Source organism: Pelobates fuscus, chromosome 3 (assembly GCF_036172605.1).
Source record: "Pelobates fuscus isolate aPelFus1 chromosome 3, aPelFus1.pri, whole genome shotgun sequence".
In the NCBI taxonomy this organism is placed as follows: Eukaryota; Metazoa; Chordata; class Amphibia; order Anura; family Pelobatidae; genus Pelobates; species Pelobates fuscus.
The window spans coordinates 27245801-27272125 of NC_086319.1; the positions used below are offsets into that span (position 1 = coordinate 27245801).

Below are 26325 nucleotides of genomic sequence, written 5' to 3' on the forward strand. Positions count from 1 at the left end.
AGCCACCTAAATGGTGGGTTTTCCCTATAGGATCAGGAATACATGTTTGTGTTCCTGACCCTATAGTGCTCCTTTAAATGCATAATTACGTGGCTAGTGTCGTTTTACAGTCATTTTGCTTGGGGCATCGGCATAGCTTAGAAAACACATTGAACTCACTATGGAATTCATTTTGAATTTTCTAAAGAATTAGTGTAAAGAATTTACATGAAATAATTGGGTGTAAAGGAAATAGGCAGGTGCTCTGTGGATAGGATTAGGTGATTTCATGAAAGATTTACTTACGCACTGTGCATACTGAGTGAGACAAAGTGAGTTCAACAATGCTTACAATAAAAATATAACAAAAATATTTTTAAAAACTGACAGGTACCGGAATTATTGTATAGTATGTGATCACAGCAATTTCTAAAACTTTGATGCTAATACTGCAAAAGCAACCACTTTCTGTTCCTTTTTGCTGAATTGTCCAGAATAGGTTCCATTTGGAACTCATGCGATGTTTCCGTATATGCTTGCAAAGGTCACAGCTGTCACAACAAAATTCAGTCTTTATTCCATTTATTAACCCCTTATAAATGTATAAAGCTTGCAATATTCCTGATGCGAGCTTGTTTAAAAACAGTCACTAGATAATATATTTTTAAACTACATAAAACCATAGGTTTACATAAAGCATACCATTCGCACCAATATATTACGATCTAAACGTTTAGTTTAGAAAACTGATGCGTCAGAGGGGACATTGTAACAATATACAAATATATTTGAGGCCAGTGCAAACCATTGTCTGTAGGTCTATTCGTAAACAGGACTATACGTAGGACACAAGTAAGGAGATTTAGTCTGAGGCAAAGGAACTTTTTTTTTTATAGTAACAGCAATAAAGATGTGGAATTCTCTGCCTGAAGAGGTGGTTTTATCAGAGTCTATACAGATGTTTAAGCATCAACTGAATGGGTTCTTGTAAAAAAAACAACAACATAATATTCAGTGATATTTTTAATATGTGGGGGAGCACCTGTATGATCCAAGGAGAGATCTGACTTCCAGTCCGGGGTCATGGAGGATTTTATTTTCTAACCTGTTGCAAAATTGGGAAGTGCTTCAAACTTGAGTGCTTTGGGTTGTTTTTTGCCTTCTCTTGGATTAACAACAAAAATGGACATGAGAAAGATTGAACTCGGTAGATGCCAGCCCTTTTCAGTCTATATAGCTTGGTATTCCATTTCACTAGTATTCCATTCAGTAGCTGTCTATACAGTTGATAAACACTCTAACATTGACTTTGTCCTCTTCTACCTGTTGACTTTTACCTGATTTGAACTATGGTGATGTTGAGCAAGTCTTCAGTCTTTGTTCCTGAGATTGACAGTACGAATATGATGTACGAAGAACTTTTGGAAATACGAACAAGTTTTGCTTCTGTGATTTATTCATAGAAAAACACTTCGGAACAACAGAGAGTCTCAAACAATGCATTTTCTTGTCAGAAATTATTTTTCTCGCTTTTTATGCATTGTGATAATGAATTTCCAGGCCCACACTTTCATTTTAGATTTTGCAACATTTGTGTGGCTACAGCTACAATAAAAAAAAGACCATTTTGTAGCAGGTGCCTTTTTTTTTTGTATAGTCACTATGATTACTCCACCAAGGTCCATAAATGTCTCTCTATAAAATAGGAGCACAGTGGAATAAAATACTCGATGAATTTCTATAAACTACAATATTAGAGAACATGTCCCTCGGCCAGTGGTATGCAGCCTTGCCATGGGATGTAAGGCAGAGGAAATCGTTTTTAAGGTCTGCCATATGATCTGTACTATTAGTATTTACAAATTGCACTAAAAGGCATAAATGCCGCTGGCGAAAGGAGCACCACAATCACTACATTTATACGGAGATAAGATAGGGACGCATTTATCTGCAGCCCACTTGTGGTCTTGTGACCAGAGCCACTGAAGGGAAGCTTGGAACCATTGTGGTTAAATTAGTAGGACATTGAACGTGCTTAACAAATAAAGACTTGATCAGCAGTTCAGAGATTCCAAATAGGGACAATGGTATGAATTATACATTAATTATATATAAATACAATACAAATGCATTGGGGATTGGAGTGTGCCAAGAACTTTCAGCAGTTTTTGCAATGAGCAAATTTAAGAATAGCTATAGGAAGAAGATAAAATATTTATATAGAGCTAGATATTCAATCACAGCTCCGTGAATAGCATCAACACGGTTTAGCATTCTTTTAAACTGCATTTAAAAAGTATTGAATGGAAGCAGAATAAATTTATTTTTACCATTTTCTAAATGACACGGTTTATCAAATGGATTAGCTCACAAATATAAAATATATTAAACACCCAGAATATTCATTAATTGGTTTTAATACTGATCAGAGATCTGAAACATGAATTACAACTAGAACTGATCCTAGCATATCTAATAAGACAGCTACTTTTAGAAACAATCGGTTTGGAAGCAATACATTAGATGTGCAACAACGTACACAGTTTACATTCATCGTTATCAGATCAAAACAGAAAGTTCATACATCACCTCAACATACATCTAACCAGTGATATCGAATGCATACGAGCAGATCAGAATAGCCAGAAGCATTTTAACGGAACAACAGTGACAGAGGGAAGAATTCACTAAATTCTGAATTTTAGTGAATTGTAACTGGGACTGTAAAATGTACACAAAATGTTTGATTTGGAAAAAAAATCTCCAGTTTAGCCAGGAACACAGTTTGCCTATTTTGGCTTACATAGAATGTGACGGCAGATAAGAACTGTTTAGCCCATCTAGTCTGCCCAATTTTCTAAATACTTTCATTAGTCCCTGGACTTATCTTATAGTTAGGATAGCCTTATGCCTATCCCATGCATGCTTAAACTCCTTTATTGTGTTAACCTCTACCACTTCAGCTGGAAGGCTATTCCATGCATCCACTACCCTCTCAGTAAAGGGTAGTGGATTAGATTGTTAGATGGACTTAATTGTATTAATAGCATATTGATTCTTGATTCTTAATTTGATTAATAGCATATAAATTGATTCTTGGTTTTTGACATGATGCACTGATCAAATAGCAAACATATACACTTTAATATTATTCTGTAGTTCTTGGTGTTAGAATGGGCAGGGGAGCTTACTAACAACATATAGTGTGAAGAAATATCTTTGTTTTAGTCTGAGAAGTTCAGATAATGTGTACAATACACATTATAAAATAAGAAATAGATAGAGTGTTTCAGACCAATAATAACATATTAATCACAAAACAGAGTCTTAAGAAAATAAATTATATTTTAATTAATTTAGAGAAAGCCCCAGGGACACATTGTTCTTTAAAGTTCATGTAATTATTTTATGAAAGATCTAGCACGGAAGTTGTCTAAGTACAATGTTTGCAGAACAAAGAACATTGTTAAATTGAGAAAATAATATGTCACGTATTCAAAGGATGTACAATCAGATCTCACATAATGTGGATAGACAAACCAAGAGAGAACTTGGATTAGGGATTTTGTGACATGTCACATTTGTCACAATGAGGCTTTAACACTTAAGTCTACAGGCAACCAATTGCTCATTTATTTGGTAATAATAATTCAATGAGATGATAACAAAAAAAAATCAATTTAACTAAATTAAATGGGTATGTCTCATTTCATGTTCTTTGCTACATTTGACACATCCGACCATACACTTACTTTTAGGTTCTAAATCAGGGCTGTCCAACCTGCGGCCCCCCAGAAGTTGCTGAACTACAACTCCCATGATTCCCTGGCTATCTGTTTTATTGAAAGAATCATTGGAGTTGTAGTTCAGCAACATCTGGGGGGTCGCAGGTTGGACAGCCCTGTTCTAAATGGTTTTGACATCCACCATCTGATACACTTCTGGCCTTCGGAATCATTATTTTTCTATGTAAATGCAAGTTCATTTATAAACACTGTCAACTCTCTACATTTCAATGCATTAGTTTATCACTTTTAGTACATACCACTCAAATCCGTTTTTTCTTTTTCACATTCGCGGTTACTATAAATATACAAATAATTTCTCGAAGGTCAATTCAGCTGTATATTCTTGGATAGCTCCTTGTCAATAAAATATAATATGCCAAAGACTGATACTTTTCTTTTATTCAAAATCCTCCTTATGCCTTCCTTTAGTGTAACATGGCTAGTTCCACTAGTGTCTATGAGGAAATGGAGTACTGCCTATTAGACTTGTGCACAACAAAAAAAAAATGGTAGGAAATTTGTCTAATATTACCTTAGGCGCAGGGGGGTTGTATCGACACCGTTTGTATCGCCGCGCCGATACTTCAGATAAAAGCAAGTCCCTGATTGGCTCACCCGCACACAAGCAGGGCGGTCGCGCCGAATAGGGAAAGCTTAACTTACCGGCGGAGTGCTGCCCAATCCTCTTAGAAGACGGGTCCCGGCTGGTTCAAAGGGACGCTGGCTGCTGCGGTCCCGTTCTTACTGTTAAAGGGCGCACTGCCCACATTAAAGATCACGATATCGACACACACACACATGTTTTGGGGTCAAAGGCCATGTACTAACCATTTACAACCATAATTAAACCCTGTAATGCCTTTTCTCAGTGCCCTGTCGTGGTTGTCAGAGAGCGCGTTCTTAGTATATTTTCTGGTTATTGACTTTGGCTCTTGTTTTTGACTTTTCCTAATTCTGGTATCCGGACCCTTGGCTCGTTTTTTCATATTGTCTCATTCTGTATCCCCGACCTTGGCTTGTTATTTGAACATTCTATTTTACGTTCAGTGTTAATATAGTTTTGTGTGTTGGGTCACACAGTAATCGTGACAGGACAAAATGAATGCCGCAATTGCCGGCAAATCTTTTTTTGGTTTAAAAAGTGGATACATTTCTAATTTAATACTCTTATGTTGATTGCAATATTTATGGGTATTACATTAGGGAGAAGGCTGTGTTTAGTAGGCAGTTCCCTATTTTGGAATGCTTTATTATGGCAATTCCAAACAGGGACGGCCTTAGAGATTTAGGAGCTCCCCTGCGGAAAATCTTTACAGCGTCAATCGCTGGTTACGCCCGCTTGTCCATCTATAGTGTGTGTATAGGATTGTAGTAGGTTCCAACTCAAAAACATAGCCCGCATCCGCCCCTTTCTTACGCAAGATGCTACCAAGGAGCTTGTCCATGCTCTAGTAATTTCCCGCATGGATTACTGTAACCCTCTCCTGATTGGTCTCCCCAAAAGCCGTACTGCCCCGCTACAGTCTGTAATGAATGCTGCAGCTAGACTGATTTTCCTATCCAGTCGGTCCTCTCACACCTCGCCCCTCTGCCAGTCCTTACATTGGCTCCCTGTATCCTATAGGAGTCAATTCAAAGTGCTAACCCATACATTTAAAGCACTGAACAATTCCAGCCCCTCTTATATCTCTTCACTGATCCAGAGGTATGCCCCTCCTCGTACCCTCCGCTCTGCCCGTGACCACCTCCTGACCGCTGCTCGCACCCGTACGGCCAACTCACGCTTGCAGGATCTCTCACGGGCGGCTCCTCTCCTATGGAATAACTTGCCTACTGCCATCAGACTCTCCCCTAGTCTTCAATCATTTAAGAAGGGCCTTAAAACCCATCTCTTCAGGAAAGCGTATGGCCTTCCCAGAGTAATCTCTCCCTTACATACCTGTCGCTTGCTCTCCTATGGGATAGTGCTTTGCTCTCTCCTCCAGCTCTGCTTCACTCCTACTTGATATTTCCTATCCTAATGTTTCTAATACCCCACCTCCTATAGACTGTAAGCTCATTTGAGCAGGGTCCTCTTCAACCTATCATTCCTGTAAGTTTTCTTGTAATTGTCTTATTTATTGTTACATCCCCCCCTCTCAAAATATTGTAAAGCGCTACGGAATCTGTTGGCGCTATATAAATGGCAATAATAATAATAATAATAATAATAATAGTGTTTGTGTAAGCGCTTTATTAAATTCATAATTTTTGGAAATAATCACACACAGTTACAGGCAGACCATCACACATTTAAAGGTAGGCACATAGTCACGGACAGACAGTAACACAAACAGTTACAGAAAGTCACACACAGCCACAGTTGGAGGCAGACAGTGACAAACACATATTTACATACAGTTACACACACACAGTTGCAGGTAGGCAGTTACACAGACACAGTTAAAAGCAGAATATCTCACAAAGTTACAAGCAGTGACACATACAATGTTACAAACAAAACAGTCACAAGTAGACAGTAACACAGTCTCACACAAACAGTTACACACTGTCACACACGCACAGTCACAGGCATACAACCACATACACAGTTACAGGCAGACAGTCACACACATACACAGTTACAGGCAGACACACAAACAATTACAGACATTCACAAACATAGTTACTGAGACACACACATACACACACAATTACAGGCAGACACACACAATTAAAGACATATACACACAGTTTTAATCAGACACACAGTTACAGACCGTTACACTTATTTACGAGTCAGGCATATGCACACATGCACAAATATACACACACACAGTTACAGACAGTTCATTTTTTTCATTATGTGCAGGGAGTGATGTAGTCCTCCCTGCTTCCCCCTTAGTGTGCAGCAGTAACTGGGCAGCATGTTAAGGCCACATTTAGCCCTGTCCCCATTTCCCATTTAGCCCCATTCAACATCATGTTTAGACCCACCATGTGTAATGTTTAGCTCCCACCCCACCTCATTTACTTGTGGCTGATCTTTAAAACTTGCCACTGCACCTCCGGCCTCTGCGTGTGCAAGTTGTGTCGTATGCTGGTCATCCCTGCTGGCATTGTGCCCAGTGCAGCCTCAATGTTCTAAAGCCACTAAGACTGGTCTGACCAAAGATACCAAATTAGGGAGCTATCCACTAAAAGCAGCACCATTTAAATGGATCAGCAATTCAACATAAGAAGGTATCAATTATACACAAACTTATTAACAAATCAAAGTTTTCTTTTTTTCCCAGAGATCCTTCAATAATTAATTTTTCTATTGTTACTCACAATGAAGCCAAATGGATAAAAAGCAGATTTGTGTCCAAATTGCGATTCTTCTGCAAACTAATGCCCAACTCTACTAAATACCATTTATTCAAATAATCCTAACTGAACAAGAATTTGCATCACGGCCAATCTGTTCAACCTGGGTTTGGGTAATGTAACTATGCTGTGTGTTAAAGGGACACTATAGTCACCAGAATAACTACAGCTTAATGTAATTGTTCTGGTGAGTAGAATCACTCCCTTCAGGCTTTTTGCAGTAAAAATACAGTGTTTACATTACAGCCTAAGGATACCTCCACTTGCCACTCCTCAGATGGCTAGATGTGCCATTCAGTGTCCCCACCCTCTGCATGGAGACACTGAACTTTACTCATAGAGATTAATTCTCTATGAGGAGATGCTGATTGGCCAGGGCTGTGTTTGGCTTGTGCTGGCTCTGCCCCTGATCTGCCTTCTTTCCCATCAAAAGCATTGTGATTGGCTCAGAATATCACTTCTGATTATTTCAGACTGCAATAAAGATAAGATATATTTACTATATTTAGGCAGGGATGGAGGGGGGGAGGGGACAGGAGAGCTAGATGTTGTTTTTAACACTATAACGAAATGTATTTGAGAACTCTAAATAAGAACTATGTATCTTATTTACACAGACTGATTTCTAAACACATTTATTGTACTGTAAAAACACATTACTGGGAGTATTATTGCTGTGGAGCTCTGTTATACAGTTACATTACTGGGAGTATTATTGCTGTGGAGCTCTGTTATACACTCAGACACATTACCGGGAGTATTATTGCTGGGGAGCTGTGTTATACACTCGACACATTACTGGGAGTATTATTACTGTGGAGCTCTGTTATACACTCAGACACATTACTGGGAGTAGTATTGATGTGGAGCTCTGTTATACACTCAGACACATTACTGGGAGTATTATTGCTATGGAGCTCTGTTATACACTCAGACACATTACTGGGAGTATTATTGCTGTGGAGCTCTGTTATACACTCAGACACATTACTGGGAGTATTATTGCTGGGGAGCTCTGTTATACACTCATGCACATTACTGGAAGTATTATTGCTGGAGAGCTCTGTCACTCATGCACATTACCGGGAGTATTATTGCTGTGGAGCTCTGTTATACACTCATGCACATTACTGGGAGTATTATTGCTGGGGAGCTCTGTTATACACTCATGCACATTACTGGGAGTATTATTGCTGTGGGACTCTGTTATACACTCAGACACATTACTGGGAGTATTATTGCTGTGGAGCTCTGTTATACAGTTACATTACTGGGAGTATTATTGCTGTGGGGCTCTGTTATACACTCAGACACATTACCGGGAGTATTATTGCTGTGGAGCTCTGTTATACACTCAGACACATTACTGGGAGTATTATTACTGTGGAGCTCTGTTATACACTCAGATACATTACTGGGAGTATTATTGCTGTGGGGCTCTGTTATACACTCAGACACATTACTGGGAGTATTATTGCTATGGAGCTCTGTTATACACTCAGACACATTACTGGGAGTATTATTGCTGTGGAGCTCTGTTATACACTCAGACACATTACTGGGAGTATTATTGCTGGGGAGCTCTGTTATACGCTCAGACACACTGCTGGGAGTATTATTGCTGTGGGGCTCTGTTATACAATCAGACACATTACTGGGAGTATTATTGCTGTGGAGCTCTGTGATAGACTCAGACACTTTACTGGGAGTATTATTGCTGTGGAGCTCTGTTATACACTCAGATACATTACTGGGAGTATTATTACTGTGGAGCTCTGTTATACACTCAGACACATTACCGGGAGTATTATTGCTGTGGAGCTCTGTTATACACACAGACACATTGCTGGGAGTATTATTGCTGTGGAGCTCTGTTATACACTCATGCACATTACTGGGAGTATTATTGCTGGGGAGCTCTGTTATACACTCATGCACATTACGGGGAGTATTATTACTGTGGAGCTCTGTTATACACACAGACACATTGCTGGGAGTATTATTGCTGTGGAGCTCTGTTATACACACAGACACATTGCTGGGAGTATTATTGCTGTGGAGCTCTGTTATACAGTTACATTACTGGGAGTATTATTGCTGTGGAGCTCTGTTATACACTCAGACACATTACTGGGAGTATTATTGCTGTGGGGCTCTGTTATACAATCAGGCACATTGCTGGGAGTATTATTACTGTGGAGCTCTGTTATACACACAGACACATTGCTGGGAGTATTATTGCTGTGGAGCTCTGTTATACAGTTACATTACTGGGAGTATTATTTCTGTGGAGCTCTGTTATACACTCAGACACATTACTGGGAGTATTATTGCTGTGGAGCTCTGTTATACACTCCGGCACATTACTGGGAGTATTATTTCTGTGGAGCTCTGTTATACACTCAGACACACCAACAATATGGAGCTCCCATAAGAGAAGGACCTCGGGATAGAAAAGAAGGGCTAAACAGGGACACACTGGATGTATACGTTTAGTTCCTTTTTAGCTTCTGGACCAACTGTGAAAGTTTGAGGATTTTGCTTTCTCAATGTCGTAGCACATTATATTGGTGGAGATTATACAAATGCCTTGGCTAACAGAACTAACCACAAAGCTGAAAAGCACAGAACTGTATGTAAACGGACAAACAGCATGAAACAGGAAACATTAAATGCTTCAAAGCTGCATTTAACAGGATTATAAAAAGTAATAAATATAACCCATCTGCTTCCCTTGCTGTATGTTTATACTTAATGTATCTCAGTGCATTGTGTATGGGGGATAAATTGGAAGCAGAAAATACAATACAATAAATATTACGCAGACCATGTTAAAGGAAAATCATGTTTATTATGAAATCACTTTGAGTTTGAAGAAACGTTGTCCATGCTTCCCCTGGGGAAACAGGAGGCTGTTATTGTTAATCCAAATCGATCAAGGCTCGTTATTGATCTACAATCAACACTTCTTTGAAAATTACAAATGCTAGGCAGATGTATAAAAAATGAAAGAGAAAGAGACAGAGGAGTGAGAGACAGAGGAGAGAGAGAGAGAGAGAAAGAGAGGAGAGAGATACAGAGAGAGAGAGAGAGAGAGAGAGAGAGAGAGACAGAGACAGAGAGAAAGAAAGACAGAAATAGAGAAAGAGAGTCAGTGCTCTCTAGGGACACCTCCGGCTGCACCTCCTTGGTCAGTGCTGCACAATGTACATGCTTTGCGTGAAGACCCTAAACTTTCCCCATAGAGATGCATGGATTCATTTCTATGGAGATACTGATGGTCAGGGCGTTGTTTGGCTCCGCCACCCGCCCCGCTTCCTTGGCTTGATTGATCAATTCGGATTATGTCAGCAAATGAGTAGGATCGGGGGTGGGACCGGACCCTGGCGGAGCTAAAATAAAGGTGCATTTTTACTCTATTTAAGGAGGGCACGGGGAGTCTGTGGGGCTAAATAGTGTTTTAACACTATAGGGTTAGGAATACACAGTTGTATTCCTGACTCTATAGTGTTACGTAGAAATTAAATACCTGGAAATCCAATCCAATCAACATCTAGTGCTCCGTTCAGCAAGCAGGGGTCACATTTAGTGATCTCAGACTGATTGATCAAAGTACCAGTAAAACAGTGTGACAGAACAACTGATACCGCCATGGGCTGCCATGGGGGGCTGATCGCAGTGTGTGACAGGCTCTGTGATCTGTCATAGGATTTATGATAGACAGCACATTGGGAGGAGCTGAGTATTTTACCCCTGTTACTTAGAACTTAAAACACACACTGTACAGAAGGAATCCCCTGTTAATTCAAGACCTCTGGAAAGTTCCCATACTGGATCACAAAAAAGTTTCTAAAAAAAAAAAAAAGGAAATTTCCAAATTATAACTCTTTCAATTTACAAAAACATAGATATTCTTTTCTGAGCTTCCTATACTGATAATAGCTGCAATAAAATAATCCACACCGTGTGAATGATCTTCTAACTTGACATCAATTTTATTAGCTTGCTGAAGAAGGTGTGAAATTGCATTCCAGGATTTTCAATCATATATTACTCATGGTACGTAAGGATGTATGTTAATCTGTGGACTGACAAACAATGGCCTTTGGATAAGTTTTTCAAATGATCACAATCTGGTAGAAAAATGAGTTATCTACAAATAATTCTCAAAGACTGTCATGGTGACTTCTATAGATAAATCAGTAGGGAGTTGAGTTATAGAGGCAGTTTAGGCATCATAAGAACTCCATCTAAATTAAAGTTGTTATGGTGCCAGGAATCCCTGGGCACAAGTTCAGTTCCAGAAAACACAGAGTGCGGCTGGGCAGGGGCGCTGCTGATTGGCTGAGATAGCTCTCAGCTAATCAGTGACTCCCCATTTGTAAAACTGGCTTGAAGAATGTACGTTTCTTTTGAATGGGGAGCCCATGAGTTAAGAGCGTGCCCAGGGGCCTATTGACACCATAACAACTTCATTTAGATGATGTTGTTATGGTGCCCATAAGTGCCCCTTTAATATATGTCGGTAGAGAGAGATTAAATGTGGCTGTACAGATAGAGGTAGGGGCTTAAATGGCTGTGCTGGAGAACCAACATCAGTCATTTTATATAATGTGTACAGAGACTGTATTTCAGGCAAGACTAAGTGGAGCTGTTACAGGTTTTCAAAGTTAACCATAGCGACATGCACAGACAGGGCTAGACTGTACTTCAATCTATAACTATATGACTATAACTTATTATTTAAGATGTGTAGATCCTGTCTGTCACATCAAATCCTGGATTTCGTGTTCCTAGTAAAATGTAATGCTCTGTATTAAAATTAAATCCTGCTCAGAACCCAATTTACAGCACAAGTGGGGATATGGTGGGGGGGCTAATAGACATCAAAGGGAAGTAAAAGGCACACGGTGGAAGCCAGATACAAAAAGGATCTGAAAGACATGGAGGCCAGACAAATCTTTAGTGATAGGGCCGCTAGTTTGCACATATAATATTAGTAACAATATATATATTAAGTCTAAATAGATACGGTATCTTTTCTGTTTTCATTACCTCAACCCACTCCTCGCACAGAGAGCCGCAGAGAGTGAGTCATTAATTATTTCACTTTGTCGGATGAAGGATTTTGTAAAGCAAAATCCACACAGGTTGAAATCAGAATGTTCAGAATGTTTTAGAATCCCGATATGATATTCAGTTACTATACCTGATAAATAAACTGTAAGAGTAATTAAATGTCAATTAAACTCTGCAAACTACAGACCAGTTATTAATCCTCGTAGATCTACACATAAATGTATACTTATTACATTAACGGAAAGAAAATCTTACCAGGAAGTAAAAGATGTTTTGGTTTGTGCACATTCCAACCTTACAAAATCTATTCACCATTTCTCTGACACGTGGTACATTACTGCTGTAAACATGCAGCCATTCCTACTGTCCTAATAATAGTACAGTCTAGTAGTCCTCTCTCATTAATCCCATAGAATTTCTGGCAATGAACACAGAGACAATAGCCCCCAGACCACTGGCACACAGAGGTTGCTGACTGCAGCCTAACACCATTCTTCTGTGTTTTATGAAAGCAGGAGGTGTGTTGGAATGTCTATTGACAGAGAACTATGAGAGTGAGACAGTTATAGGAATATTGCATGTCCTTTGCTAGAGTGGATTCGCTCTTGGCTCACAGTCAGGATCTGCCATCACACATTTTGGGGCCCCTTACACAGCTCAAGTCCTGGGCACCCAGGTAAGGTCCCAGAGTCTGCCCACAAGGCCCACCCATGAGTCCACCCACGTGGCCCACTCCGGAGTCCACTCACAGTGAGTGGAGTGCATCTGTGTAAGGGATGTGTTGTGTGTTATTGTAGAGGATTTAATTTGGTGTGCTTATGGAATGTAGTGCATAGGGAAACAGTTTGTGTAGGGCATGTAATGTGTGTGTATAGGGTATGCAGTGTGTTTGTGTAAGGGAGTAAGTGTGTGCGTATAGTGGATGCAGAATGCAGTGTATTTGTGTGTAAGGGATGCATTGTGTGTGTGTGTGTGGTGTGAGAGAGTCATTGCAGAACAATAGGTGGTCCAGTGATGCCAATTTAGGCTCTTAGGCTGCACCTCACTTTTCGTGAGTTGTCATTGGTGGCAAAAGGGTCACAAGGAACAGAATATGTGATCCTGTGAATGCCCCATCATGATGTGCAGGTCATATGGATGATGAATATTGCAGGGTTATAGGATGTCTTTCCTCTCTCTAGTAGCCTAATCTCTCATATACACTTAGATCACATACTGAACTTAAATAGGAGCTTCCACACTTTCGTAGGCAGGAGGGCCATTTGTTTGTATTTGTCAAAAGTTGTCTGCCCTGGCCTGTTTACCCCCTCTGTATTGTTACAATGTTGAGCACGTAACACATACTCAGTGTATTGGCTTCCTTATAGATTTCCATACAACCTGGTTACAGGCTGCATCCAAGCAGCTCCCTCCTAGAATTAATAGCTCACTTATATGAATCGTACTCACAAACTGACCTGCAACCGTTCATCAGTGGTGATGGACACGGTTTAAATAATTTTATCAAAAACAAAACTGTATCTATTTAATGGTTCTGCATTCTGCCTTCTCTTTGTTGCTCCTGCCCAGTCTATATTATACATGCAAAACCAAATAATGCATTAATCCATTCCAATCATAACTGCAAGCCCCCCATAAATGACCTGCCTCTGTCACGACTAGTAATGTGGTCCAGCACGCAGAAACTATGTAAACATATACATAGGTAAGAAAAGGAAAATAACAGGATAGAGCGTAAACCGGACCTTAGAATGGCCGGACTAATACGCTAGAGACAGAGAATGGTCAAAGGGAAAGCCGAGGTCAAGGAAGCCAGAAAATACTCAATACCGATAAAACAAGCCAAGTCAGGGAAACCAGAGATCAGAATAACCAGGGAAACGCCAAGGATCAGGATACCAGGAAATCAGAATCACAGAAATAGCACTCTCAGGAAATCAGGAAACTGAAACCACGACATGGCAAAGTAATGGGAAAAGCTAGGGGTTTAAATACCCCTCTCTAGGCTATGATTGGTCAGAGGGCGACCTCTGACCCCAAAACGTGCGTGTGCGTTGACGTCGTGATGTCACGCACGTTGGTATAATTTTCGGGGGCGGAGCTACTCTTAGGCGCGACCACGTGGTCGGCGCCATGTTTGATTCGGGCGTGATGCCCGGAAGAACGGAAGGAGCGGTTCCCGGCTCGCCGACTAGCAGGTAAGCTCGTGTTGTCGGCGTGGCCGTGCCGGTCGGGCACGGCCGTGAGGCTCGGCGGGCCGGTGACCGCAACAGTACCCCCCACTCGAAGACCGCGCACCGGGCGGGAAGGACCCGGCTTAAGAGGAAAGCGGTTGTGAAATGACCGGATAAGACGGGGCGCATGGACCCGGTCAGCAGGAACCCAACAACGTTCCTCGGGACCATAACCCTTCCAGTCAACGAGATAGGACAAGACACCTCTGGATACTTTGGAGTTCATGATAGAACGGACTTCGTATTCTTCTTGATCACCCACTACCAAGGGCGGAGGAGGAGTGGATAATCTGGTGTAGCGATTGCAAGTAAGGGGCTCTAGCAGAGACACATGGAAAGTATTTGCAATTCTCATATGAGCCGGAAGTGCCAAAGAATAGGTCACTGGATTGACACGTTGGGTAACCCGAAAGGGACCTATGTACCGGGGGGCGAATTTCATGGACGGGACCTTAAGTTTGATATGTTTTGTGGAGAGCCACACCCTGTCACCTGGAAGATATACAGGATTAGCGCCCCGTTTTTTGTCAGCTTGGGCCTTTGCTCGTAATGAAGCTTTCTGCAGAGCTGAATGGACGGAATCCCAGGTATCATGAATTGATTCCAAACGGGTGTTCAAGGCAGGAATTTCCGTGTCTGAGAATTCAGAAGGAAAAACAGCGGGGTGATAACCCTGATTTACAAAGAATGGACTATGATTAGAAGATTCATGAGTGGCGTTGTTCCTGGCGAACTCAGCCATGGGTAAGAGCTCACACCAGTTAGACTGATTGGCATTTATAAAGCAACGTAAATAGTCTTCTAGAGACTGATTCGCCCTCTCTGCTGCTCCATTAGTTTGAGGGTGATACGCCGACGAAAAGGAGAGTTCAATGCCTAATTGCTTACAAAAGGAACGCCAAAACCTAGAAACAAACTGGGTACCTCTGTCAGATACTATGCTTTTAGGTACACCGTGCAACCGAAAGATCTCTCTCAAGAATATTTGAACTAGATCTTGAGCAGATGGTAATTTTTTAAGGGGGACAAAATGTGCCATCTTTGTGAACCTATTGATAACCATAAGGACTGTATTAAACCCGTTTGAACTGGGTAGATCCACAATGAAATCCATGGCTAAGTGGGTCCAAGGAGCACTGGGTATGGGCAGTGGTTGTAAGAGTCCAGGAGGCGATCTAGGAGGAACTTTAGAAACGGCACATATTTGACATGCCCCAACATATTCTTTGATATCGTTTCTAAGAGCAGGCCACCAAAACCTCCGGGAGATGGCAGAGAGGGTTTTATGGACTCCAGGATGGCCTGCTGTGAGGTTGTCATGGAACAAATCTAGTACCTTCTTTCGAAACTGAGGTGACACATACAGTTTGTCCGGAGGTTTTCCCACAGGTGCCTGAGTTTGATCTGCTATTATGGCACAGAAGAGTGGAGAAGACACTTCGGTAACTGTAGTGGCAATGAGGCATTCAGGAGGTATAATAGGATATATCACCTGTTCCGGAGCTTCATCTGTCTCAAACTGCCTAGAAAGTGCATCTGCCTTGGTGTTTTTAGTACCAGGCCTGTACGTAATTATGAAATTGAATCGGGAGAGGAACAATGACCATCTAGCCTGACGAGAGGACAGTCTCTTAGCGTCCCCAATATAAGCCAAATTCTTATGATCAGTAAAGATCAAAAGTGGCTCTTTGGAACCTTCCAAGAGATGCCTCCATTCCTTAAGGGCAAGTACAATGGCCAAAAGTTCCCTATTCCCTATGTCATAATTCTTCTCTGCAGGTGTGAGTTTGCGAGAGTAAAATCCACAAGGATGTAAAGGTGTATCAGGACTTTCTCTTTGAGACAGAATGGCTCCAACTCCTGTCTCTGATGCATCCACCTCTAGGATAAATGGTTTGGTTGGATCAGGATGGGTCAGGACAGGTGCTGAGGAAAATAAATATTTTAACATTTCAAATGCCTCTCTTGCTTCTTTGGGCCAAGATGTACAATTAGCTCCTTTTTTGGTTAAATTGGTTATAGGGGAAATCACGGAGGAAAAACCCTTTATGAATTTGCGGTAGTAATTCGCAAAACCTATAAAGCGTTGAGTGGCTTTAAGGCCCTTGGGTAATGGCCACTGTAAGACTGCCTCCAGTTTACAGGGATCCATCTGGAAACCAGACGGAGATATAACGTATCCAAGGAATTGTATCTCCGTTTGGTCAAACTGGCATTTCTCCAGTTTACAGTAAAGGCCGTTCTGTAACAGGGTTTTCAGTACAATTCTCACATGTTCGTGATGTGTCTCTAGGTCTGGGGAATAGATGAGAATGTCGTCCAAGTACACTAGAACGAACATGTGAAGGTACTCTCTTAGGACATCGTTAATAAAATCCTGGAATACCGCTGGAGCTTTACATAATCCAAACGGCATAACCAGGTATTCGTAATGTCCCATTCTGGTGTTAAATGCGGTCATCCATTCGTGACCGTCCTTAATCCTGACTAGATTGTATGCGCTTCGGAGATCGAGCTTGGTAAAGACTCGAGCTCCCCTCAATCTGTCAAACAGCTCTGATATAAGGGGAATAGGGTAGGCATTTTTTATGGTAATCCTATTCAAACCCCTATAATCAATACAAGGGCGTAGGTCTCCTTCTTTTTTAGAGACAAAGAAGAATCCAGCCCCGGCTGGTGAGGAGGACCTACGGATATGACCCTTTCTGAGAGCATCTTTAATATATTCCTCCAAACAAAGATTTTCCTGGGGGGACAAGGCATAGACTCCTCCCTTGGGAGGCATAGTCCCTGGTAATAAGTTTATGGTACAGTCATAAGGTCTATGAGGAGGTAACCCTTCTGACTGGACCTTGTTAAATACCTCTTTCAAATCCATATACTGCGGTGGAATTTGTGTGGTCAAGGGAGGTGCAACAGGAACATTAATGGTACCAATAGGTTGTGGGATTTGCTTAAAGCAAACACCTTTGCATCTCTCACCCCAACTCACAATCTCTCCTTCAATCCAATCCAAACGTGGATTGTGTTTCAGAAGCCAAGGGAAACCGAGTATTATCGTAACTGTAGGTGAAGATATGATTTGAAAGGTCATTTCTTCAGAGTGGAGAATACCCACTGAAACAGTGATTGGCAGAGTTTCGTGTGTGATGAAAGGCTGGGTAAGAGGCCTTCCATCAATGGCCTCGATTGCTATCGGTTTCTCTTTATGTCTTAAGGGCAGGAGATGTTTTGCAGAGAATTCTTTGTCTAGGAAATTCTCCGCTGCCCCAGAGTCAATCATAGCCTCACACTGAACAGTAGTGTTCTTGAAATATAAGGTTACTTTGACAAGGAAACGGTTCTTAGTCAATTTAGGGGACATATACATCACACCTAAGGTCGGTCCCCGTACCTGCCTTAGGTGTGCAAGTTTTCCGGCCGAACCGGGCATGACGATCTTAGATGTCCCTTCTTGCCACAATACATACATAACCCCTCGTTACGTCTGTGTTGTCTCTCTGCCTCAGTGAGTTTAGCGCTACCCAATTGCATGGGTTCAGGTTCTGGAAGAGGCGTTTGGCTACTCACCACTGGGTTAGAGAAACGAGGAGCTATGGACAAATTAGAACGTCTGTTACGTTGTTTGTTTTTCTCTCTCTCTCTGAGCCGGTTATCAATGTCCATCATGTAGGCAATAAACTCATTAAGATTAACCGGAAGGTCTCTAGCTGCAGTCTCATCTTGTATACTCTCAGCTAGACCTTCAGAGAAAGCAGCCACCAGACCACTATTGGTCCAATCAACCTCAGACGCTAATGTCCTGAACTCTATTGCATAATCGGCTACAGAACGACTGCCTTGCTTGATTCTCATAAGGGCTTTGGCAGCGTTCTTCTCCCTGCCTTTAGGTTCAAACGTAGCCTTAAAGGCCGTAAGAAAAGTACTGTAATCACGGGCTACTGCGTCACCACTTTCCCATAAGGGGTTAGCCCAGGTCAAGGCTTTTCCAGTTAATTGGTTCATCAGATAGCCTATTTTTGATCTATCTGTTGGGAATGAACCTGGGGAGGCCTTAAAGTGGTATTCAATTTGGTTTAAAAAACCTCTGAATTCCTTAGAATCACCTCCATAGCGAGGGGGCGGTGACAAGGTTATGGACGGTGGTTTATGTGGTACGGGAATCACTACAGGTGGCGGAACCACAGGTGGTACCGGAGGGACCTCTAAATAGGCAGTCCTCTGGAGCAAGGTCTGAAATGCCTGGGCAAATTGGTCTAACCTGTGGTCCATATCCTCCACCCTACTCTCACAGGCGATCATATGCTTGCATAGTTCTGCAGGATCCATGGCCATGTCGTAATGTCACGACTAGTAATGTGGTCCAGCACGCAGAAACTATGTAAACATATACATAGGTAAGAAAAGGAAAATAACAGGATAGAGCGTAAACCGGACCTTAGAATGGCCGGACTAATACGCTAGAGACAGAGAATGGTCAAAGGGAAAGCCGAGGTCAAGGAAGCCAGAAAATACTCAATACCGATAAAACAAGCCAAGTCAGGGAAACCAGAGATCAGAATAACCAGGGAAACGCCAAGGATCAGGATACCAGGAAATCAGAATCACAGAAATAGCACTCTCAGGAAATCAGGAAACTGAAACCACGACATGGCAAAGTAATGGGAAAAGCTAGGGGTTTAAATACCCCTCTCTAGGCTATGATTGGTCAGAGGACGACCTCTGACCCCAAAACGTGCGTGTGCGTTGACATCGTGACATCACGCACACGTTGGTATAATTTTCGGGGGCGGAGCTACTCTTAGGCGCGACCACGTGGTCGGCGCCATGTTTGATTCGGGCGTGATGCCCAGAAGAACGGAAGGAGCGGTTCCCGGCTCGCCGACGAGCAGGTAAGCTCGTGTTGTCGGCGTGGCCGTGCCGGTCGGGCACGGCCGTGAGGCTCGGCGGGCCGGTGACCGCAACAGCCTCTTCCTCTTATGAATACAGATTGCTGCAGGCAGGCTAATGTTCTTTGTCCATCAGTCTAACATTTCTCATTGAATCATCCTGTGCACCTGCTGACTATATTTTACAATTTAAACTATTAGCCTCCGTCTACAAAAGGTGCAATTCTTTAACTCTGCACTATGTATGCGGTTTTGTTCTCCCAAACACCCAAGCTTCACCAAATATTAACATGCTTTCAGAAGAATTTTTTTTAAAAAGATGACAACAAATATATGGGACGCTAATTTCTCCTTCATCTTCTCTCTGTCAGATCTGATATTTGCAAACAATTTCATTTTATCCCAGCCCCCAAACAGATTTGTCTTCCTAATCAGATCCCCACATTTGGAAATTAGTTTTTGAAATGGTCTATGAAGAAAGATTTTGCGATACCGATAATGGATAACATTAAAAATGTGGAAAATGTGTATCTGTAGTATATGTGGTTAATAAACAATTGAAGGAAAGAAAAGCAAACTAAGAGGTTGACCCCCGGTGATAGGCGGAAGGGGGCCAAATTAGCAACTGCGGACCAGTGTGCATTGCTGGAAGGGGTGCTGTGTGCAGGTGTCTGTTCTGCTGCTGTGTTGTTTGTGGCTTCAGACCGGACCACGAGGGAGCTGAATATATATTTAGGCATCATAACAACTTCATCTAAATTAAGTTGTTATGGTGCCAGGATACAGAGTGCTGCTGGGCAAGGGCACTGCTGATTGGCTGATATATATATATATATATGTATATGTAAGTATGAATGTGAATGTATATATGAATGTGAGTATGTGTGTGTAATGTAACTAACAGTATCGGGGTTGAGGGGGTGAAGAATTAAGCCAAAAGAAAATCTACAATTTATAGGGGTGGGGGAGTTGCCTCTGCATTTGCATGTAACCTTGTAGGCACATGGGAATCTATAGGAGTGTGCACGATAAAAGGTAACAGAAAAATCTCAAAACAACTTATATCTAGAGCAGCAAAAGTGCAATGCGCAGCTTAGTTAATCAGGTCCACTGGTGAAACCTACATTTATTACAAGAGCATGCCAAGATACAAACATTTTGCGACCCCTGTCCCAATATCAAGGGCATTGTTAGGTTTCACCAATGGGCCTGATTAACTAAACTGTGTATTGTACTTTTTATTTTCTCATGTTAACCTTGTAGTCAACAAGACAGGGTCTCAGGTATTCCATGCTTGGTTTTCATCCATTTCATGTTTTGCCCACCTTTGCGGTGGATCTCTCCAGCATTACCAGTGTCATCTTGCTTGCTTGTTTGACTCGTTCCCTCCTTATTCGATCATTGCTGTTTAGTGAACAGCCTTCTCTAGGAAGAGTGAGATTTGCGCCATGTATTTTTCTTTTGTAAATATTGCATTTTTTTATGTTCTTGGAGATGTTAAAGTGGGATTTTTTTTATTTAGAATCCAACCCAGATTGGGGCTGCTCCAAAACTTTATCACAGACTTGATGTGATAGCTACATGGTGTTTACTTGGTGTTCCTAATGCTGTTAAGATTATCTCTAACAAACTCTGATAGCTTTCAGGAGCAGGCATATTTATTGCATGCTGCGTTTACATTTCACAAAGGTGGACTCCATTAAACTGGTTTCTGAAGGCAATTTGCTACCCAGAGTTGAACTAGGGATTTTATAGCAATGGGGGTGAATACTCACTCAACCAATAGAGATCAGTTTTGTTTTGTTTGTTTGTTTGATTAACTTCTATGTCTCGATAAAATATGTTTTTTGTTTTTAAAGAATCACTCCACACACATGCTTTATGTGTCTGGAGTCGGTTACATTTTTGAAAGTTTATAAAAGTGCTATTTCAATATAAATCGACCCTTTTAGAATTTGGTCAAGAAACATCCCTAGCTGTCAATCAGAAAGTGACTGAGGTCATTAGCTCCATGGAGCTCTTTGAGAAGCTTTGGAAAGCTGTGATCACAAAGAAATCTGCAGTTTTTGCTAACTGTTTTTAGATATACTACAATGAAAAACGTATAAATTAATACATGCATGTTTTTTGGGGGGCGACGACGTTCTATAAAGTGGCAGGACAATTTTGGGCAATTGAGTGTTCTTTTAACCCCTTAAAGGGTTAGCTATGTTCTGAAAATTACATTGTAAAAACAGAATGCTCATACATTGCTTTTGAAACAATGTCATTCCTTCTTGGAATGCGGTCATACAAGTGGACAGTGAACAATGTTCAAGAAGAAAAGTTAAAACCAAATGTGCTGTTAACTGTAATGTGTTAAATTTTTTGGGGGCTAATCGTTTTATTTGGTCAGCTTTAATAAAACAAGTTCTCCTCGTTAATGGAATGTGGTTTAACGTCTATTAAGCAAACACTTTTTAATCTGGCTAATCTAATCTTAAATGTCAGCTTTAATAAACCTTACAGCACGATTCGTATACAGAAATGGTTTATTCTACAATTAGTGATGGAAAGAATGTAATTAGAGGATTTTAGTCCCAAGTATGAATCCATATTTTATTGGTCGTATGTTAAATGACTTTCATTCATAGTGATTACATTTTCTTCCAAATAATTCATATTCAAATTCAAATCTTCTATTAATTAGGTATATTAACAGGGTAAATGTTTCCTTTTTTTGGCTTTAAAATGTGAAATTCACTTTGAATTCACAATGATTCTCATTTAAGGAAGTAAATAGGCATGTCAATGTATTCGGTATGTAGGAAGAATTCTACCAACAATACATTTGTTTTTCCCTATTTGCTTGTCTCAATATACATCCAACTCTATGTAAGTGGGTCGAACCTTTTCTGTGCAGAATTTTCACAGACAGTTGTGAAAATGTCAAAACACCTCCATGAACTACAAATCCTCTCTATCGAAAACTACTCGCCTAGCATACACAGTTAACAAGGAATGTATGAAAGTCACCTCCAGGCAAACACTCAATGCCCCATGTGTAGTTTTGTCTCCTAAAGCTAAACTTCAAATTAGAATACTGGTCATTCATGATGGGTCATCAATGCTGCATGATCTAGTGCCAAGCACTCCACACATACCTCTTTATTTTTGTCCTTTATGGTTTCTGCTGTTGCCATTCGTTTTAATACATAATAAAATATTGACTGATGACAACTTGCCCTACATACATAGATCATTTATCAGCTGGCACTTTGGGGGAAGGAGAATTATCTATTTAATTTCTCAAGAACAACAAACTTCCTCCTACTGGTTCCAGATTACCATTGCCTGGATGCCCCATGCATATTCTAGATCTAGTCAGTATTTTGCCTCCTCAGCTTTATGTCCTAGTACCATTTTGGCAGTTGTAGGCTAGTTTACGCCTGGGGAAGGGACATGTTTTTTGGTGTTGACAAGACAGGTGCAACACATTTTAGCTGTACGGTCTAAAATATTAACTGTCATTAATATTTAAATCTAACAAAAGTATATTATAATGCACTGGACTAGAAATAACTTCTATAGCTTAAACATTCCTTGGAGTTATGTCTAATAAATTATGAATCATTACTGCATAAAAGTAACTCTTCCTCCATTTGGTTTAAGAAAATGTACTAATTGAGTTGATTAATATTTGTCTAAACGCATATCTCAAGAACAGAGATCTCAAGTACTGACCCAGGGGGTACTTCTAGCCTCCTTAAAATACCCTAATGTTGCCCGGGGACAGAGAGAGGTATGTCCAAGTCCCGGGCATACCTCTCTATGTTGCGGATTTCTGGCGGGAAGATCTGCATCAGAGCTGTGTCTACATTCCTAATTCACTAAGGTTGAGGAGGTTGGATGGATGAGAAGCAGTGTTTGCCAGCATCATTAATAAAGTTCTGACATTCAATAGTCGTGTACAAGAACTTCAGTGATGCCGCTGGCTGGTGCACACAATGCAAGGAAAGAGCTTGGCCATGTTATATATACAGGGAAGAGGAGCATATATTTTGTGTGTGAGTGTGTAGTTATGTATTTGTGTGTACATCTGTGTATACTGGTGTGTAGCTGTGGGTGTCTGTGTTTATGGGAGTACTGATTTGTGTGTAAGAGCACACATCTTGCAGTATGGCTATGTGGCCCCCATGGAACAATTCTACTTGTCAATTGGCCCCAAAGTATATTGACTTTGAGGCCCCTGCTCTAGAATGTTATGTATAGATCAATGTATAGTACTTTGGATCATTTTTTAAATAGTTCTTCAAATTTGTTCTGTTAAGTAGGCAAACTAAGAAAAGTATATAATGTTATTTTTTTTTCAATAAACATAGGTTACATTAGGACACTTACGTAGAATATTAATAATTATACTAAGCATCATACAAAGTAATTTGAGAGTTGATTCAACTGATTAAATATGCTGTGTGTGAAATAGCTGATCATAATCAACATGTCCAAATAAAATAATTACATAACAGCAGTAACAACAACAACAACAAAAACAGATAGGAAAACGCGGATTCACTCAGCTTGAAGGGAAATGTATCAAGAAGTCTGAGAAAACAAGAAAAGAAAACTTGACAGATATCATCAAAGCACAACACATTTCACTCCGAGACCGGGTCACTAAATTAAAGGTGGAATGTTCATGAGTGGTTTGTCAATCCAAGATTATACGCACATATATAAAATAGACCCAAAACTAGCGCAGCATTAAGTGTAATACTGCATGAAGGCAGTATGATTCAACCATTAAAATAATGCACTATATATATAGATTTAAAAAACATCTCTTAGGGATGTAGTAGAGTGTATAAAACATAATTATAAACGCAGTACTCTCAGCCAGAGAACAATCCGGTAGAGAGTACAGAAAGGGTTAAAGGGGTACTAACAGGGCTTAACCCTAAATCATACAAAAGATACAAAAATAAGGAAATGAGGGAGAAGTATCCCTAAACAGGGAACAAATCCCATCAAGACCAGTACCCCCAGCAGAGCACTATATAAAACCTTGCAAAAAACAACTGTATTTCAGACAAGGTTAAAAAAAAATAAAGTTTTAATAATAAAGTATATTTAGAGAAAAACACCAAGTGTCTAAAATACACCAGACTGTTAAACCTATAGATATAGCAAAATACTGAGAAATATATAATTTCAGCCCAAGTTTTTAACTTCTAGAGTGTAATATAAATTGATACTTTATAATCAATTCACTCAGAGTAACAGAGTGATTAGTACAAATTATAACACTATAAGTAGCAAATAGTATCAACTCATAATAATAGCTGAAAAATGCTCAGATTAGTCCAAATAGATGAAATCATGGACATGAAAGAACGCTTGAATCATATATGTATCTAAATTATATACAAAAATTACCTCCAAGCCTATAAAGCTCACTCAGACTAAAATAGCCCAATATGTTTCACCCAAAGTGAGTAAATCGAAAGGACAGGAAGAGGTAGATTGTTGAAAATAAAAGTAAGAAATAATATAGGGATTTAAAGGGTTCTCACAACAAAGTATATACATCTATTACAAAAAGCAGAGACTCAGCCAGCAAAATAGAGTCCCTGCATAGGTGTAGCATGTTAGGTTCTAACAGGCTACTTAGAGACAGTCTGTAAACCGTGAAAAAAATACCCCAGGGCTGTGAAAAAAATACCCCAGGGCTGTGGGTATTTTTTTCACGGTTTACAGACTGTCTCTAAGTAGCCTGTTAGAACCTAACACGCTACACCTATGCAGGGACTCTATTTTGCTGGCTGAGTCTCTGCTTTTTGTAATAGATGTATATACTTTGTTGTGAGAACCCTTTAAATCCCTATATTATTTCTTACTTTTATTTTCAACAATCTACCTCTTCCTGTCCTTTCGATTTACTCACTTTGGGTGAAACATATTGGGCTATTTTAGTCTGAGTGAGCTTTATAGGCTTGGAGGTAATTTTTGTATATAATTTAGATACATATATGATTCAAGGGTTCTTTCATGTCCATGATTTCATCTATTTGGACTAATCTGAGCATTTTTCAGCTATTATTATGAGTTGATACTTTTTGCTACTTATAGTGTTATAATTTGTACTAATCACTCTGTTACTCTGAGTGAATTGATTATAAAGTATCAATTTATATTACACTCTTGAAGTTAAAAACTTGGGCTGAAATTATATATTTCTCAGTATTTTGCTATATCTATAGGTTCAACAGTCTGGTGTATTTTAGACACTTGGTGTTTTTCTCTAAATATACTTTATTATTAAAACTTTATTATTTTTTTTTACCTTGTCTGAAATACAGTTGTTTTTTGCAAGGTTTTATATAGTGCTCTGCTGGGGGTACTGGTCTTGATGGGATTTGTTCCCTGTTCAGGGATACTTCTCCCTCATTTCCTTATTTTTGTATCGAGTGTATAAAACAGTTTAAAGGTTTAGACAGAACACATGGCCATCTTTCCATTTAATTATTGTAACACTAACCAAGAGAGAGCAAACAGGCCAAAATGAATGGGATATTCAATGTTAATAAATAATCCAAATGCCATCGGGAAGGGTGGAGTTTATTTATATCAGACCTGCATGTTACCATTACAGCCATACCCAAACAGGGTTCCAATAATCTATAACAAACGTTATAGGATGAAGTGATTGTCGATTGAAATACTGGAGAGCATGAGAGACAGATAGACATACAGACAAATGAATAGATAGATATACAGAAAGATATATAGACAGATAGAGAGATATATAGAAAGATGAATCAGTTCAAAAATGAATCCAATATGGCAAATAAAGTAACCTTCCATTTAACAAGGATGCACAATACCGTAAACTGACCTCCGTAGGTTCAACCAGTTTGATATCAATAGTATTAGTGTGAAAGCAATGACAAAGAGGAGTAAATTAAACAATTTGATGAGTACATTCATTTAATATTACTGTAATGGCTTGAATGCAACAAACCATATCTG

The 26325-nt window shown here is 40.2% G+C and overlaps 1 protein-coding gene across 7 annotated transcripts in view; it reads right to left on the reverse strand.

The window, feature by feature from the left end:
* PTPRZ1 (protein tyrosine phosphatase receptor type Z1) overlaps positions 1-26325 on the reverse strand; it is a 163050-nt gene that overhangs the window by 102697 nt on the left and 34028 nt on the right. The gene's annotated exons all lie outside the window — the stretch shown is intronic.